This window comes from Mesoplodon bidens (genome assembly GCF_964165515.1).
Source record: "Mesoplodon bidens genome assembly, chromosome: 8".
Lineage (NCBI taxonomy): Eukaryota > Metazoa > Chordata > Mammalia > Artiodactyla > Ziphiidae > Mesoplodon > Mesoplodon bidens.
The window spans coordinates 80,675,601-80,695,047 of NC_138165.1; the positions used below are offsets into that span (position 1 = coordinate 80,675,601).

The 19,447-nt window shown below is 36.3% G+C and overlaps 1 protein-coding gene across 8 annotated transcripts in view; it reads left to right on the forward strand.

The window, feature by feature from the left end:
• CARF (calcium responsive transcription factor) overlaps positions 1-19,447 on the forward strand; it is a 77,910-nt gene that overhangs the window by 55,758 nt on the left and 2,705 nt on the right. For 7 of the 8 annotated variants that reach the window (XR_014016440.1, XR_014016441.1, XR_014016442.1 and 4 more), the window contains one exon: positions 797-1,702. The gene's annotated coding sequence lies outside the window, so the exon portion shown is untranslated. Of the gene's footprint in view, positions 1-796; positions 1,703-19,447 lie in introns of those variants that run through there. The other variant, XR_014016439.1, reaches the window with a different exon arrangement.

Below are 19,447 nucleotides of genomic sequence, written 5' to 3' on the forward strand. Positions count from 1 at the left end.
CCATTCTTAATTCACTTTAATTGTTTCAGGTACACAACATGTATCTAAGTATAAAGCACTGTTATGTTAGAAGCAGATGGAATTATAAAATTCCTTGCTCTTTATATTTATACCCTATTTAACATAAAAGTTATTTATACCTATATTTAATGCAAAGTTAATATTCAGTTACATACATAATTTTTTAATAAGAATTGCTTTTATTTTTCCTAAGAATTGAAAATACTTGATGTCAGCATTTATAGAGGCAGGCTGCCAAATCTATGTTATGCTAAGTTAAACACAACTATTAGTTACCTCAAGCCCAGTTTTCTCTTAGTTTGTGTGTACTTAAAGGGTATAAGTCCAAATTAATTTATATTTTAGTGTTGCATTGTGGGTAATATTCATTTCATTTGTTATTTCTAGTTTTTATGGAAACTTTTTTCAAGATTTTAAATAATACATCTTTACCTTTCTTTAATGACAATAGTTTATTATAGTTTATTGAACTATATTCCTTTGGAGACATTCCTTGCTTTTTGATGTTGAGTTGCTAAGGAGAAATGCTTGTTAAGATACAAACTCTAGTCAGTTACCTAGGAGGATGAGAGATGTCAGAGGATCCAGACTTTGGCACTTGATCAAGAACAAAACATAGTTTAAAAACATTTCTCACTTAATTCTATGTGAATGTCTCTTCTGATACTTTTTTTATGAGGACAGAAAGTTGCAGTGAATCTTCCCCACAAACAAAGAGAAAAAAAAAAGAGCATGAAGGTTTAAATCCCTAATTGTATACTCTTTTGGTTTTTAGGTAGGAACTGGAACTATCAATATTTTCATGTAAGTATTTTAATGAGTAGCTCTTTAAAAATGGTTTCTAAATTAATTTTTAAAAATTAATTTGTCCTCCAAATGCATGTTCAGTCACAGTATATTGGTATTGTATTTTAAAGGTGCTTAGCATTGCTTTTTTAAAAGTATGTTTACATTTTTTAAATATTCAGTTAATTTTAGAATGCACAGGGTATTAAATACAGTGCATAAAGTTTTCAGTATCTGTATTTGGCATTCTCCTAACAGCTCTGCAGCAAAGTTTGACATATGTTCTTTTGTGTCATGTATTACAAGGTGTAATATTTGTAGTAGAAAGTTGGATGTTCAAAATAAGCAGTTAGAATTCATAATTACAGCTGAGCTTGTTTCTTTATTGTAGTTATCACTATAACTAAGCCTCCAAGTGAACATTATATATACTACAGCGAATTATAGATAAACACAGGCATGGTGGATCCTTCCCTCAATATTGATTTTCTGTGTAAGCAGTTAACATACTTAAAAGAAAGAGCTTTTATGTCTTATACAAGGTAAATGTTTTCTAAAAGTCACAAAACTGATAGAAAATAGTCTTGGTGATATGGTCCTGCATTAGAGTTTCTAATCTTGAGGCCTACCAGCTTGTGTTTCATCTTTATATCCTGTCAAAATACATACTTAATCATGTGAATATGAGAAAGATGCAGTTTAATTTTGTACCAGCTTTTTAAAAAAATTTAAAAATGTGTGTATATATGTGTGTGTATATATATATATAGTAACTTAATGTTTACTGTCCTTGTTATAATGTAATTTTTTTCATTAAAAAAATCCTGTGTTACTTTTTTCTTAAGCTTGTTAGTTTCCTTTTTATACTTTTCCTGAGCATAGTGGTAATTTTGTTCATCTTGAAGATGCTGAATAAACACATTAGTACCTGAGAATTTTGGCTAGAGATTTATGTTCAATTTGGAACCTGAATGTTTTCAAGCACAACTACCAGTAACTCCTGTTATCATTATGTTTGGGGATATATATGCATTCAGTGCTCTCAACTCAGCCAACTATCAACATTTTAAAACAATGCGTTTAATAGGGTGTAAGTAATTCTTTTTTTCCCCCCATATTTTGGCATTATAACATCTTCAAGTACAGTTTTATATTTTTGGAGTAGTGACAGGAGTATGTGATTTAAAAAGTCACACACTTTTGAAAGTCACAAAATCATTAATTTTTTCCCTCTTTTCCTTTTTTTTTTTTCCTTTATTCCACTCTACCTATTTTTCAGGACCATAGAATATCTTACTCTCTCTCCAGAGGGGGACTGCATCATCTCTTCCCCATCAACTGATTAGGCTTTAGACATCTTAAATGGTGTATTATTTTTATCTAAATATCTGTAATTCTACTCATTTAACATAATGGTAATGGCAAAGCCTAGTATACTTTTGCCACATACATGTTAGCTATGAATTCTGTCGTTGAATAATATAATATTCATTGCCGACTGAATTCTAAAAACTTAAGGAATAAACTCAGAATTTAAAAATATCACATTTGTTAATGAACCCTCAATTGATTCATAAGAAAAATAAACTGTATTATTAATATGGAAAACCTTTGAGAATGTAGTATGGGTGTAAGAGTGCAGGGGAGATGTTGCTTAATGGTACAAACTTGCAACTAGTAGATACATAATTCCTGGAGATCTGATGTACTGCATGGTGATTATAGTCAACAGTACTGTATTATAAACATCAAAGTTGCTCAGAGACTAGATCTTAATTGTTCTCACTACAAAAAATAAATAATAATTATGTGACATGATAGAGGTGTTAGCTAAAGCTACAGTGGTAATCGTATTGCAATATATAAATTATCGAGTTAACACATTGTACACCTTAAATGTTATATGTCAATTATATCTCAATTAACAAAAGAATTCTAGAACCAGAGGAGAGAATGGGAGTTAGATACCAGCAGAGTTTTAATGTTTAAATATCTCTATTTAAGTATATAATAGATATAAAATAAACTGCACATATTTATAGTATACAATTTGGTAAGTTTTGATGTATGTATATGTCTATGAAACCATTACCACAGTCAAATAATGAACATATCTATCACCCCCAGAAGATTCCTGGTGCCCCTTTGTAATCCATTCCCACTTCTTCCTGCCTCCACCCTTACCCCACCATTCCCAAACAACTACTGAACCGCTTTCTGTCACTAGAGGTCAATTTATTATGTCTACAATTTTATAAAAATGAAATCATATAGTATGAGCCTTTATAAAATCTGACTTTTGTCACTCAGCATAGTTATTCTGAGATTCATCTGTGTCACAAGATGTATGAATAGTTCATTCCTTTTTTACTGTTGAGTAGTATTCCCTTGTATGAATATACCATAATTTGTTTATCCATTCAGCTGTTGATGGACATTGGGTTGTTTACATTTCTTGGCTATTACAAATAAAGCTGCTATGAACATTTGTGTAAATTTTTGTATGGACATATGCTTTCATTTCTCTTGGGTAAATATAGGAGTAGAATGGTTGGGTCATATGGTAGGTATAAAGTTAACTTTTTAAGAAACTGAAATGATTTTCCAAAGTGATTGTACCATTTTACATTCCAATCAGCAGTGTATGAGAGTTCCAGGTGCTCTATATTAATAGGCAACACTTGGTATGGACAGGCTTTTAAATTTTAGGCGTTATAATAGGTGTGTAGTAGTAGCTCATTGTGGTTTTAATTTCCATTTCTCTAATAACCAGTGTCGTTGAGCATCTTTTCATCTTTCATTTGCCATCTGTATTTCTTCTTTAAGTGTCTGTTTGAATCTTTCACCTATTTTAAAATTTAATTGTTGTTTTCTCATTATAGAGGTTTAAAAAGTATATTCTAGATACAAGTCCAGTATTAGAAATGTGTTTTACAAATATTTTCACCTGATCTGTAGCTTATCTTTTCACTCTCATAACAGAGTGTTTCAAAGGACAGAAGTTCTTAATTTTTTTTTTTTTTGCGGTATGTGGGCCTCTCACTGTTGTGGCCTCTCCCGTTGCGGAGCACGGGCTCCAGACGCGCAGGCTCAGCGGCCATGGCTCAAGGGCCCAGACGCTCCACGGCATGTGGGATCTTCCCGGACCAGGGCACGAACCCTCATCCCCTGCATCGGTAGGCGGGCTCTCAACCACTGCGCCACCAGGGAAGCCCCAGAAGTTCTTAATTTTGATAACATCTAATTTATCTTTTTTTTTTCTTTAAGGATGATATTTTCATGTTGTATCAAAGAGATCTTTGCCTAGCCCAAGGTTTTCTTGTTTTCTTCTGCAAGTTTTATAACTTTAGGTTTACATTTAGATCTATGATCCATTTTGAATTAATTTTTGTATACATAGGGCAAGGCATAGATTGACTGTTTTTGGCATATGAATATCCATTTGTTCCAGCATCATTTTTTGAAAGAATTTATACTTTCTCCATTGAATTGAATTTATACCATTGATGAAAAATCCATTCATCACATATATGTGGGTCAGTTTCTGGACTCTGTTCTCTTGCATTGATTTGTCATCTATCTCATGGCCTCAACTGGGGCAATTTTGCCTCCAGAGTACATTTGGCAAAGTTTAGAGACAATTTTAGTTGTCAGAACAGGGGAGATACCACTGGTTTCTGGTAGATAGAAGCCAGAAATGCTGCTCAGCATCGTACAGTACATAGGACAGCTCCCACAATGAAAAATTATCTGGCCTAAAATGTGAGTAGTACTGGGATTGAACAACTCTGTTCTGTCTTGATACTGAATATCACTCTGTCTTGGTTACTGTAGCTTTATACACTGTCTTGGCTACTGTAGCTTTATAATAAGTCTTGAAGTCAGGTAGTGTAAGTCCTTGAATCTTATTCTTCTTTTTCAACTTTGTTTTGGCTATTCTAAAGTCCTTTGTTTTTTCATGTGTGAATTTTAGAATCACCTTGTCAATTTCTTAAAAAACAAACAAAACTGATGGAATTATGTAGAATATGTATATCAATTTGGGGGTAATTGAAATTTTAATATTAACTCTTTTAATTTTTCTCTGCAATGTATTAGAGTTTTCAGTGTAGAAGTCTCATGTCTTTTGTCAGATTTATCACTAAGACGTTATAAATAGTATTATTTTTAATTTCAACATCTGATTTTTGCATTAGTATATAGAATACAGTTGATTTTTTATATGGACCTTATATGTTGCAACCTTACTAAACTCATATATTAGTTCTAATAGCTCTTTGGTAGATTCTATCAGATTTTCTACATAGACAGTCATGCTGTTTTATATCTTGCTTTCCAATCTGGATGCCTTTTATTTCTTTTTCTTAACTATTACACTGGCTAGAACCTAAAGTACAATTTTAATTGGAAGTGACTAGAGTGGACATCCTTGCTTTGTTTCTGATCTTTCACCTTTAAGCGTGATGTTAACCATAATTTTTGCATAAGTCCTTTATCAAATTGAGTGAGATTCCTTATGTTCTTAGCTTGCTGAGAGTTTTTATTAAGAACAGATATTTGATTTTTCGAGTGCTTTTTCTGGATATATTGAGATGGTTATTTGGTTTTTCTTTTTTCGGTTTCTCAATATGGTGAGAGACTTTGAATTTCAAAGGGCAAAACAACCTTGCATGCTTGCATTCCTGGAATAGATCATACTCATTCATCAGGAAGCTTTATCCTGTTTTATATATTGTTGGGTTTCAGTTACATTTAATGTTATTATTGATATGGTTGGGTTTAAGTCTTTCATCTTGCTATTTGTTTTCTATTTGTCCCATCTATACTTTGTTCCTTTTTCCTTTTTTTATGCCTTCTTTTGGTGCAATTGAACTTTTTATGATTCAGTTTTACCTCTTTTATTGACTTATTAGCAGTAACTCTCATTATTTGAATGATTGCTTTAGTGCTTATACTGTACATCTTTAACTATCACCATGTAACTTCAAGTACTATTCCACCATTTCACATAAGTGTAAGACTCTTAAAATAGTATACTTCCATTTTTTCCCTTCTCACCTTTGTGCTATTGTTGTCATACATTTATTTCCATATACCTTAACCCCATAGTATACTGTTATTATTTATACCTTAAATAATCAGTTATCTTATAAAGAGATTTAAATAATTAAAAATCTTTATATTTACCACATAATTATTATTTTCATTGTTCTTCATTCCCTTGTGTAGATCCACATTTCCATCTGGAGTCATTTTCCCTTTTACTTCCTTTAACATTCCTTTAAATGGAACTTCCTTTAACATTTTTTTCTGGTAGATCTCTTGCTTATGAATTTTTCAGACTTATCAGTCTGAAAAAGTCTTTATTTTGCCTTCATTTTTGAATGATATTTTCCCTGGATAAAGAATTCCAAGTCAATAGTTTTTTCCTTTATTTTAAAATTGCTGCTCCACTGTGTTTCCAGTGAGAAATATGCTATCATTTTAATCTTTGTTTTTTAATATGTGTCTTTCTTTTCTTTGGCTGATTTTAATATTTTCTTTTTATCACTTTTTCAGCAAATTCATTATGATATTCCTTGATGTACTTTTCTTTACATTTCTTTTTTTTTTTTTAAGATGTTGGGGGTAGGAGTTTATTAATTAATTTATTTATTTTTGCTGTGTTGGGTTTTCGTTTCTGTGTGAGGGCTATCTCTAGTTGTGGCAAGTGGGGGCCACTCTTCATCGCGGTGCGCGGGCCTCTCACTATCGCAGCCTCTCTTGTTGCGGAGCACAGGCTCCAGACGTGCAGGCTCAGTAGTTGTGGCTCACGGGCCTAGTTGCTCCGTGGCATGTGGGATCCTCCCAGACCAGGGCTTGAACCCGTGTCCCCTGCATTAGCAGGCAGATTCTCAACCACTGCCCCACCAGGGAAGCCCCTACATTTTTTGTATTTAGGTTTCTTGATCTTCTTGGATCTATAGTTTTAATCAAATTGGGGAATTTTTCAACCATTTTTTTTCTTAAAAAACTGTCTTCCTTCATTATGCTCTATCAGGGATTCCAGATATATATATATATATGGCTGCTTGATGTTATCCCATATCTCATTTTAATTTTTTTCATTCTTTTTTTCTATCTTTGTTCATGTTGTATATTTCATTTTGCTCTGTCTTCAAATTCACTGATCTTCTGAAATGTCTAATCTGTTTGTTAATGCCAAATTATTAATTGAGTTATTGGCTGATTTTTAATAAAACTTGGTAATTAATGACTCAGTGTATTTCTCAACAAAGACATTGTAGTTTGCTTGTTTTTTTAATTTTTATTTTATATTGGAGTATGGTTGATTTACAATGTTGTATTAGTTTCAGGTGTATAGCAAAGTGATTTAGTTATACATATACCTATCCTTTCAAAGATTCTATTTCCTATATAGGTTGTTACAGAGTATTGAGTGCTAATTGAGTGCTATACAATAGGTTCTTGTTGATTATCTATTTTATATATTGTAGTGTGTATATGTTAATCTCAACTTCCTAATTTATCCTGCCCCCCACCTTTCCCCTTTGGTAACCATAAGTTTGTTTTCTAAGTCTGTGAGTTTGTTTCTGTTTTGTAAATAAGTTCATTTCTATCATTTTTTTAGATTCAATTTAAATTCACTTTTTAGATTCTCTGTGTGACTTACTTCACTTAGTATGATAATCTCTAGATCCATCCATGTTGCTGCAAATGACATTATGTCATTCTTTTTTTATGGCTGAGTAATGTCCCATTGTATATATGTACCACATCTTCTTTATCCATTTATCTGTAGATAGACATTTAGGTTACTTTCGTGCCTTGGCTATTGTAAATAGTGCTGCAATGAACATTGGGGTGCATGTATCTTTTTGAATTATGGTTTTCTCCAGATATATGCCCAGGAGTGGGATTGCTGGATCATATGGTAGCTCTATTTTTAGTGTCTGAAGGAACCTCCATACTGTTCTCCATAGTGTCTGTACCGATTTACATTCCCACCAACAGTGTAGGAGGCTTCCTTTTTCTCCACACCCTCTCCAGCATTTTTTGTTTATAGACTTTTTGATGATGGCCATTCTGACTGGTGTGAGGATGTACTCACACCTCTCATTGCAGTTTTGATTTGCATTTTTCTAATAATTAGTGATGTTGAGCATATTTTCATGTGCCTCTTGGCCATCTGTATGTCTTCTATGGAGAAATGTCTATTTAGATCTTCTGCCCATTTTTTTTTTTTTTTTTTTTTTTTTTTGCAGTACATGGGCCTCTCACTGTTGTGGCCTCTCCCATTGTGGAGCACAGGCTCCGGATGTGCAGGCTCAGCGGCCACGGCTCACGGGCCCAGCCGCTCCACGGCATGTGGGATCTTGCCGGACCAGGGCATGAACCCGTGTCCCTTGAATTGGCAGGCAGACTCTCAACCACTGCGCCACCAGGGAAGCCCCCTTCTGCCCATTTTTTGATTGGGTTGTTTGTTTTTTTGATATTGAGCTGCATGAGCTGTTTGTATATTTTGGAGATTAATCCCTTGTCAGTTGCATTGTTTGCAACTATTTTCTCCCATTCTTTTTGTTGTCTTTTTGTTTTGTTTATGGTTTCCTTTGTTGTGCAAAAGCTTTTAAGTTTAATTAGATGACATTTATTAGTTTCTGTTTTATTTTCATTATTCTAGGAGATGAATCCAAAAAGATATTGCTGCAATTTATGTCAAAGAATGTTCTGTCAGTGTTTTCCTCTAAGAGTTTTATAGTATCCAGTCTTACATTAACGTCTTTAGCCCATTTTGAATTGATTTTATGGTGCTAGAGAATGTTCTAATTTCATTCTTTTACATGTAGCTGTCCAGTTTTCTCAGCACCACTTACTGAAGAGACTGTCTTTTCTCTATTGTATATTCTTGCTTCCTTTGTCATAGATTAATTGACCATAGGTGCGAGGGTTTATTTCTGGACTTTCTATCCTGTTCCATTGATCTCTAAGTCTGTTTTTGTGCCAGCACCATACTGTTTTGATTACTGTAGATTTATAGTATAGTCTGAAGTCAGGGAACCTGATTCCTCTAGCTCCGTTTTTCTTTCTCAAGATTGCTTTCGCTGTTCGAGGTCTTTTGTGTCCATACAAATTTTAAGTCTTTCGTTCTCTGCAAAAAATGCCCTTGGTAATTTGATAAAAATTGCATTGAATCTGTAGATTACCTTGTGTAGTATAGTCATTTTGACAATACTGATTCTTTTAAGCCAAGAACATGTTATATCTTTCCATCTGTTTGTGTCATCTTCAATTTCTTTCATCAGCGTCTTACAGTTTTTGGAGTACAGGTCTTTTGCCTCCTTAGGTAGGTTCATTCCTAGCTATTTTATTCTTTTTGATGTGATGGAAATGGGATTGCTTCCTTAATTTCTCTTTCTGATCTTTCATTGTTAGTGTATAGAAATGCAAGAGATTTCTGTGTATTAATTTTGTATCCTGCAAGTCTACCGAATTCATCGATGAGCTCTACTAGTTTTCTGGTGGCATCCTTAGGATTTTCTATGTATAGTATCATGTCATCTGCAAACAGTGACAGTTTTACTTCTTCTTTTCCAATTAGGATTCCTTTTTATTTCTTTGTCTTCTCTGATTGCCGTGGCTAGGACTTCCAAAACTATGTTGAATAAAAGTGGCGACAGTGGATATCCTTGTCTTATTCCTGATCTTGGAGGAAATGCTTTCAGCTTTTCACCATTGAGTATAATGTTAGCTGTGGGTTTGTCATATATGACCTTTATTATGTTGAGGTAGGTTCCCTCTATACCCACTTTCTGGAGAGTTTTTATCATAAATGGGTGTTGAATTTGTCAGAAGCTTTTTCTGCATTTATCAAAATGACCATGTGGTTTTTATTCTTGAGTTTTGTTAATGTGGTGTATCACATGGATCGATTTGTGGATATTGAAAAATCCTTGCATTCCTGGGATAAATCCCACTTGATCATGGTGTATGATCATTTTAATGTATTGGTGGATTCAGTATGCCGGTATTTTTTTAAGGATTTTTGCGTCTGTGTTCTTCAGTGATACTGGCCTGTAATTTTCTTTTTTTGTGGTATCTTTGTCTGGTTTTGGTATCAGGGTGATGGTGGCTTCATAGAATGGGTTTGGGAGTGTTTCTTTCCCTGCAAGTTTTTGGAATAGTTTCAGAAGGATAGGTGTCAACTCTTCTCTGAATATTTGATAGAATTTCCCTGTGAAGCCATCTGATCCTGGCCTTTTGTTTGTGGGGAGTATTTTAATCACAGTTTCAAGTTCAGTACTTGTGATTTGTCTGTTCATATTTTCTATTTCTTCCTAGTTCAGTTTTGGGAGATTGTACCTTTCTAATAAGAATTTGTGCGTTTCTTCTAGGTAAGTACATTTTATTGGCATATAGCTGCTTTTAGTAGTCTCTTATGATCCTTTGTATTTCTGTGGTGTCCATTGTAATTTCTCCTTTTTCATTTCTAAGTTTATTGATCTCAGCCCTGTCCTTCTTTTCTTGATGAGTCTGACTAAAGGTTTATCAATTTTGTTTATCTTTTCAGAGAACCAGCTTTCAGTTTCATCAGTCTTTTCTATTGTTTTCTTCATCTTTATTTTATTCATTTATGCTCTGTTCTTTATGATTTCTTTCCTTTTGCTAACTTTGGGTTTTGTTTGTTCTTTCTCTAATTGTTTGAGGTGTAAGGTTAGGTTGTTTTTTTGGGATTTTTCTTGTTTCCTGAGGTAAGATTGTATTGCCAGAAATTTTCTCTCTTAGAAATGCTTTAGCTGCATCCCATAAGGTTTAGAACATCATGTTTTCATTTTCATTTGTCTCTAGGTATTTTTTGATTTCCTCTTTGATTTCTTCAGTATCTGTTGGTTGTTTAATAGCATACTGTGTTTGTGGGTTTTTACATTTTTTTTCTTATAGTTGATTTCTAATATCATAGTGTTGTAGTGGAAAAGATGCTTGATATGATTTTAATTTCCTTAAATTTATTGAGGCTTGCTTTATGGCCCAGCCTGTGAACTATCCTGTAGAATATTCCATTGCACTTGAAAAGAATGTGTGTTTTGCTGCTTTCAGATGGAATACTCTATATATATCAATTAAGTCCATCAGATCTAATGTGTTATTTATGACCTGTGTTTCCTTGTTGATTTTCAGTCTGGATGATCTGTCCATTGATGTTAAGTGGGGTTTTTAAATCCCTCACTATTATTATGTTACTGTTGATATCTCCTTTTCTGGATGTTAGCATTGCCTTATATATTGAGGTGCTCCTATGTTAGGAGCATATATATTTACAATTGTTATACCTTTTTCTTGGATTGATCCCTTGATCATTATGTAGTGTCCTTCTTTGTCTCTTGTAACAGTCTTTATTTTAAAGTCTATTTTGTCTGATATGAGTATTGCTACTTCAGCTTTCTTTTGATTTCCATTTGCATGGAATGTATTTTTCCATCCCCTCATTTTCAGTCTGTATGTGTCTTTAGATCTGAAGTGGGTCTCTTGTAAACAGCATATATATGGGTTTTGTTTTTGTAGCCATTCATGCAGTCTGTGTCTTTTGATTAGAGCACTTAATCCATTTACATTTAAGGGAATTACCAATATATATGTTCTTGTTGCCATTTTATTAATTGCTTACGATTTGTTTTTGTAGGTCTTTTTTCTTCCCTTCCTCTTTTATTCTCTTCTCTTGTGATTTGATTTCTCTTTCTTTTTTGTGTGTATATCCATTGTAGATTTTTGGTTTGCAGTTACCATGAGGTTTTGATATAGCAAATCAATGTATAAATTATATATAAATATATAACATATATATATATATACACACACACACACACACACACACACACACACACACACACACACAAGATTGTTTTAAGTTGCTGGTCTCTTAATTTCAAATGCATTTCCAGTATCCAGCATTTGTACTCCCCTGTTTTCACGATTGCTTGTTTTGATATCATATTTGTGTGTGGATGATCTCCTACCTTTACTGTACATTTGCCTTTACTGGTGAGCTTTCCCATTCATAATTTTCTTGTTTCTAGTTGTGGCCTTTTCCACCTAGAGAAGTTCCTTTAGCATTTGTTATAAAGCTGGTTTGGTGGTGCTGAATTCTCTTAGCTTTTGCTTGTTTGTAAAGGTTTTGATTTCTCCATCAAATCTGAATGAGAGCCTTGCTGGCAAGAGTATTCTTGGTTGTAGGTTATTCCGTCTCATCACTTTAATATTGTGCCACTCCCCTCTGGGCTGTGAAGTTTCTGCTGAAAAATCAGCTAATAACCTTATGGGGATTCCCTGGTATTTGTTGCTTTTCCCTGTTGCTTTTAGTATTTTCTCTTTGCCTTTAATTTTTGTCAGTTTGGTTACTATGTGTCTTGGCGTGTTCCTCCTTGGTTGTATCCTGTATGGGACTCTCTGTGCTTCCTGGACTTGGGTGACTATTCCTTTCCCAGGTTAGGGTAGTTTTCAGCTATTATCTCCTCACATATTTTCTCAGGCTCATTCTTTCTCTCTCCTCCTTCTGGGACCCCCTATAATGGGAATGTAGGTTTGCTTAACATTGTCCCAGAGGTCTCTTAAACTGTCCTCATTTCTTTTTTTTTTTTTTTTTTTTTGCGGTACGTGGACCTCTCACTGTTGTGGCCTCTCCCGCTGCAGAGCACAGGCTCCGGACACGCAGGCTCAGCGGCCATGGCTCACGGGCCCAGCCACTCCGCGGCATGTGGGATCTTTCTGGACCGGGGCATGAACCTGCGTCCCCTGCATCGGCAGGCAGACTCTCAACCACTGCGCCACCCGGGAAGCCCTGTCCTCATTTCTTTTTATTCTTTTTTCTTTATTCTGTCCCGCGGCAGTGATTTCCACCATTCTGTCTTCCAGCTCACTTATCCGTTTTTCTGCCTCATTTATTCTGTTGTTGAGTCCTTCTAGTGTATTTTTCATTTAAGTTATTTTATTTGTTCAACTTTGTTCTTTAAATCTTTTAGCTCTTTGTTAAACATTTCTTGTATCCTCTTGGTCTGTGCCTCTGTTCTTTTTCCAAGATCTTGGATCATCTTTATTATCATTACTCTGAATTCTTTTTCAGGTAGGTGGCCTATTTTTACTTAGTTACTCTTCTGGGTTTTTATTTTGTTCCTTCATCTGAAACATCCTCCTGTGCTCTCATTTTGTCTAATTTTCTGTTTTTGCATTCCCACAGGCTGCAGGATTGTAGTTCCTCTTGCTTCTGGTATCGGCCCCTTGGTGGGCGAGGCTGGTCCAAGAGGCTTGTGCAGGCTTCCTGGTGGGAGGGACTGGTGCCTGCCCACTGGTGGGTGGAGCTGAGTGTTGTCCCTCTAGTGGGCAGGGCCGTGTCAAGGGGTGTGTTTAGAGGCAACTATGGGCTCAGGAAGACTTTAAGTAGCCTCTCTGCTAATGGGTGGGGCTGTGTTCCCACCCTCTTGGTTGTTTGGCCTGAAGTGTCCCAGCACTAGAGCCTAAGGAAGTCTTATTGTGGCTTCTTCTTTGTGTTTGGAAGTAGAAGGGTTTTCTTGGTAGGTTCCAGTCCTTTTTTGTTAATGGTTCTTCAGCAGTTAGTTGTGATTTTGGTGCTTTCGTGAGAGGGAGTGAGCTCAGGTCTTTCTACTCCACCATCTTGTGCAGAGCTTTCTCTATTTTTCATATTTAAAAATTTAACATGGGAATTTTTTGTATTTTCCATGTCTCTATTTGATATTTTGCATCTTTCCTCTAGGTTAATATATGGAATGAAGCTACAAAACTATTTTAATATCTTTGTAAACTAATTCTTGGTTTTTTTTGAGGCAGTTTCAATTGACTGATTTTTCTTCTCATTATTTTTATATATTTTCCTGCTTCTTTGCATTCCTGGTAACTTTTTTTTTTTTTTTTTTTTTTTCTGTACGTGGGCTTCTCACTGTTGTGGCCTCTCCCGTTGTGGAGCACAGTCTCCGGACGTGCAGGCTCAGCGGCCATGGCTCATGGGCCCAGCAGCTCCACGGCATGTGGGATCTTCCCGGACCGGGGCACAAACCCGTGTCCCCTGCATTGGCAGGCGGACTCTCAACCACTCCGCCACCGGGGAAGCCCCCTGGTAACTTTTGCCTGGGTGTCAGACATAACTTTACCTTGATGGGTGCTGTATATTTTTGTTCTTACAGATGCACTTGAGTTTTGTTCTAGGACACAGTTAAGTTTTTTGGAAACTTTAATGTCTTGCTTTCAAGCTTTGTTATGTAGGAACAGAGCAGCATTTAATCTAGAGTTAATTTAGTCCCAGTCGAGGCAAAACACTTCTGAGTACTCTACACTGCGCTTTTGAATTAATGAGGCTTTCCACTCTGGCTAGTGGGAACAAGCAGTCTTCCATCCCTTTTGAGCCTCAGGGGTTGTTCCCTCAAATCCTTTTAGCTTGTTTTTTTCCTAGCCTCATGTAGTTTCCTTATATTCATGCACTGATCAGTAAGTACTCTGTTGAATGCAGATCTCTGGAGTTTTTTTCTTTTATTTTTACTATCTTTATTGGAGTATAATTGCTTTACAATGTTGTGTTAGTTTCTGCTGTATAACAAAGTGAATCAGGTATACGTATACACATATCCCCATATCCCCTCCCTCTTGCGCCTCCCTCCCACCCTCCCTATCCCACCCCTCTAGGTGGTCACAAAGCACTGAGCTGATCTCCCTGTACTATGCAGCTGCTTCCACTAGCTATCTATTTTACATTTGCTAGTGTATATATGCCCATGCCACTCTCTCACTTCGTCCCAGCTTACCCTTCCCCCTCCCCGTGTCCTCAAGTCCATTCCCTCTGTCTGCATCTTTATTCCTGTCCTGCCCCTAGGTTCATCAGAACCATTTTTTTTTAATTTTCCATATATGTGTATTAGCATACAGTATTTGTTTTTCTCTTTCTGAATTGCTTCACTCTGTATGACAGACTCTAGATCCATTTGGTTTCTTTTTATGGCTGAGTAATATTCCATTGTATGTATATACCACATCTTTTTTTTAAAATATCAATTTATTTAATTTTTTTGGCTACATTGGGTCTTCGTTGCTGCGTGTGTGGTTTCTCTAGTTGTGGCAGGTGAGGGCTGCTCTTCGTTGCGCTGCACGGACTTCTCACTGTGGTGGCTTCTCTTGTTGCAGAGCACGGGCTCTAGGCACGCGGGCTTCAATAGTTGTGGCTCACAGGCTCTAGAGCACAGGCTCAGTAGTTGTGGTGCATAGGCTTAGTTGCTCTGTGGCATGTGGGATCTTCCCAGACCAGGGCTTGAACCCGTGTTCCCTGTATTGTCAGGCGGATTCTTAACCACTGCGCCACCGGGGAAGTCCCGATGTGCCACATCTTCTTTATCCATTCATCTGTCAATGACAGATGAAGCAACACTTAGGTTGCTTCCATGTCCTGGCTATTATAAATAGTGCTGCAATGAACATTGTCTTAAATTTCTCTTTTTGAATTATGGTTTTCTCAGGATATATGCCCAGTAGTGGCATTGCTGGGTCATATGGTAGTTCTATTTTTAGTTTTTTAAGGAACCTCCATACTGTTCTCTATAGTGGCTGTATTAATTTACATTCCTACCAACAGTGCAAGAAGGTTCCCTTTTCTCCACACCCTCTCTAGCATTTATTGTTTGTAGATTTTTTGATGATGGCCATTCTGACCAGTGTGAGGTGATACCTCATTGTGGTTTTGATTTGCATTTCTTTAATGGTTAGTGATGTTGAGCATCCTTTCATGTGGTTGTTGGCAATCTGTATATCTTCTTTGGAGAAATGTCTGTATAGATCTTCCACCCATTTTTGGGTTGGGTTGTTTGCTTTTTGGATATTGAACTGCATGAGCTGCTTGTATATTTTGGAGATTAATCCTTTGTCAGTTGCTTCATTTGCAAGGATTTTCTTTCATTCTGAGGGTTGTCTTTTCATTTTGTTTATGGTTTCCTTTGCTGTGCAAAAGCTTTAAGTTTCATTAGGTCCCAATTGTTTATTTTTGTTTTTATTTCCATTTCTCTAGGAAGTGGATCAAAAAGGATCTTGCTGTGATTTATGTCATAGAGTGTTCTGCCTATGTTTTCCTCTAAGAGTTTTATAGTGTCTGCCCTTACATTTAGGTCTTTAATCCATTTTGAGTTAATTTTTGTGCATGGTATTAGGGAGTGTTGTAATTTCATTTTTTTACATGTAGCTGTCCAGTTTTCCCAGCACCACTTATTGAGGCTTTCTTTTCTCCACTGTATATTCTTGCCTCCGTTATCAAAGATAAGGTGACCATACGTGTGTGGGTTTATCTCTGGGCTTTCTATCCAGTTCCATTGATCTATATTTCTGTCTTTGTGCCAGTACCATACTGTCTTGATTACTGTAACTTTGTAGTGTAGTCTGAAGTCAGGGAGTCTGATTCCTCTAGCTTCGTTTTTCTTTCTGAAGATTGCTTTGGCTATTCGGGGTCTTTTGTGTTTTCATACAAACGTGAAATTTTTTGTTCTAGTTCTGTGAGAAATGCAGTTGGTAGTTTGATAGGGATTGTATTGAATTTGTAGATTGCTTTGGGTAGTATAGTCATTTTCACAAATCTGTGTAGCTCTCTCTTCTCCAGTACTTGATCCTACAAACTCTGACTGCTTTTGTCTTCCTTGATATCAGATTCCATCTCCTCTACCCAGAGAGGCTCGGCCTAGGTTACGTTTCCATGTGCTACAGCCTGAAAACTCTCTTCAGGTAGTAATCTGGGGTAACATAAGCTTCAACCCATTTGTTTTCCATCTCTCAGGGATCTCTTTCCTCTGTTGCATGATGTCCAATGTTTTTAGAATCATTGTTTCATATATTTTATCCAGTTTTTAAATTAATATATTTATTTATTTTTAATTTTTGCTGTTTTGGGTCTTCGTTGCACGGAGGATTTCTCTAGTTGTGGTGAGCGGGGGCTACTCCTTGTGCAGTGTGGGGGCTTCTCATTGTGGTTGCTTCTCTTGTTGTGGAGCACGGGCTCTAGGCTTGCAGGCTTCAGTAGTTGTGGCATGCAGGCTCAGTAGTTGTGGCTCGCGGGCTCTAGAGTGTAGACTCAGTAGTTGTGGCACACAGGCTTAGTTGTGCTGTGGCATGTGGGATTTTCCCAGACCAGGGCTCAAACCCATGTCCCCTGCATTGGCAGGTGGATTCCTAACCACTGTGCCACCCGGGAAGTTATCCAGTTTTGTAGTTGTTTCAGGCAGGAGGGTAAATCTGGTTACTTTTTTTCCATCTTGAGTAGATGTGGAAGTTCTTTAGGCAGTTCCAACATAATGTCACATTTGGGTTTCTGCAGGAGCAGTAAAGTTGGAAGATGAAGTAGGAGATTGTAAGAGAAGTGCAAGGATAGGTTATGAGACAGAAAAGGGTATCACAAATTGGGTGAGACAAACATGTATGTTATTGTGGGACTTAGGGTATATTATTGGTCTAAAGTAATTCCCAAGAACGGCCTGTTTGTATAGCAACACCTTTGATGGTATAGTTTCCAGTCCCCACTGTCATGGCTCCTCCAGTCATAATGACTCAACCTTGTGTGTACCGTCACTGACAGAGTTAGGTGCCATGTAGGATACCAAAATGAATGATTTAAAAGTTTGCCTCAAAGGAACTAAATGTCTATTACATGAGATATTTATTTAACTTTATAGAATATAGAAAATGGTAAATGTGATAATAGGAATATAGATAAAATTATATAAGAATTCCGAGGAAGAAGACATTACTTATAAGGAACAGAACTGACATTTTAATGAGCGCTGAACATTGGACTTAGTGCTTTATATTTTTGGTTAAAGCACTTAGCATTTTGCGTGGCATAAAGTAAGTGTTTTTTTATTATTATAGCTTGGACTTGTGGTTAAGAGCATACGCTAGGGTTTGAATCCTACTTCCTCTTTATTAGCTGGACAGATTATTGAGACTTTCAGTTTTTCATTTTTTTTAATCTGAGGGAATAGTAGTAGTAGCTACCTAACTGAATTTTTATGAGGATTTAGTGAGTTAACCCATGTTAAGATCTTAAACAGAATCTGATACGTGCTTCTCAATATATGTTAATTTTTATAATTAATTTTATTAATAATGAGCTTTAAAATCCTGAAACATAAGCATTATCCTTAACTTTCAAGATGGTGTATCTGTTAGGGAGCATCTTTTTTGTTTGTTTGTTTGTTTTTTTAGTTAATTAATTAATTTTGGCTGTGTTGGGTCTTCATTGCTGCGCGTGGACTTTCTCTGGTTCCAGTGAGCGGGGGCTACTCTTCATTGCAATGCATGGGCTTCTCATTGCAGTGGCTTCTCTTGTTGTGGAGCACAGGCTCTAGGTGTGTGCGCTTCAGTAGTTGTGGCATGCGGGCTCAGTAGTTGTGGCTCGCGGGCTCAGTAGTTGTGGCTTGCGGGCTGTAGAGCGCAGGCTTACTAGTTGTGGCGCACAGGTTTAGTTGCTCCGTGGCATGTGGGATCTCCCCGGACCAGGGATCGAATCCGTGTCCTTTGCACTGGCAGGCAGATTCTTAACCACTACACCACCAGGGAAGTCCTGTTAGGGAGCACCTTTGGCTGGTCACAATAGAGACATGATTATGTTGGCTTAACCAAATAAAGAGTTTTTTCTTTCTTCTGTGAAACTAAGTCCAAATGCAGTCTTCCAGACTGGCCAGAGGTGGTTGTTCCACCTCCAGCATTCATCAGAGTTCAGACAGGAAGAATAGAATAGGCAAAAGGTCTGAGCTAGGTGAGTAAGCCAAAGGTCTTTCTCAGAAGATCCAACAGTAACTTCTACTTAGAACTTACTGTTTAGAACTGTTGTATAAATCACCCTAGTTACAAGGATGCTAGGAAATGTATCTCTTTTTATTTTTTATTTTATTTTTCTTTTACTGTAGCTCTTTTTAAAGGGCACTTTACCACCCCAAGAAAAATTGTGTTTTAATAAGAGAGAAAAAATTCATTGAATATCATTTAGGCCACTAATGGTGTCTCCCACAAATGCAAGAGCTGAACTTCAGTAACTTGCCTGAGGTTGTTACATAAACTGTTAAGTGATAAAGCTCATATTGGTACCAAAGTCTGACCAATACCACTCCACGTTACTTTTGCTACACAGTCCAGAAAAGCAAGTGATCTTTTCATGATAGGATCTTTAGGTTGAATCTTTCATGACAGGATATGGACATGAGATTAAATTGCAGATATATAGAATTCAAGGAGCAAGTAGCAGGAATTATACAGCACATTTGGGGGTGCTAGTAAGTTCATTTTGGTGAGAACTTTAGGATCCAGGGAAGGAAAGAAGCTGGGAAAAGATTAAAAAGATAAGACAGGTTAAATGGTAATAATTCTACAGGGCCAGGCTGAGAATTTTACATTTTGCTTAGCGTGTGTTTAAAAGTCTTATTTAAATGATATATTAAAGTAGCCTGTTGAATCAAAAAGCTTTCCTAAAATCTGGATGAAAAAAATTAAGCTTCACAGATTTCTGAAAATAGATATGGTGATCAAATGGAGGTGATAAGATAATTTACTGGTTACCATAATAAAATTGTATAACAATTTTCTGGCTGTGACTATTGCATCTGTAATTGCT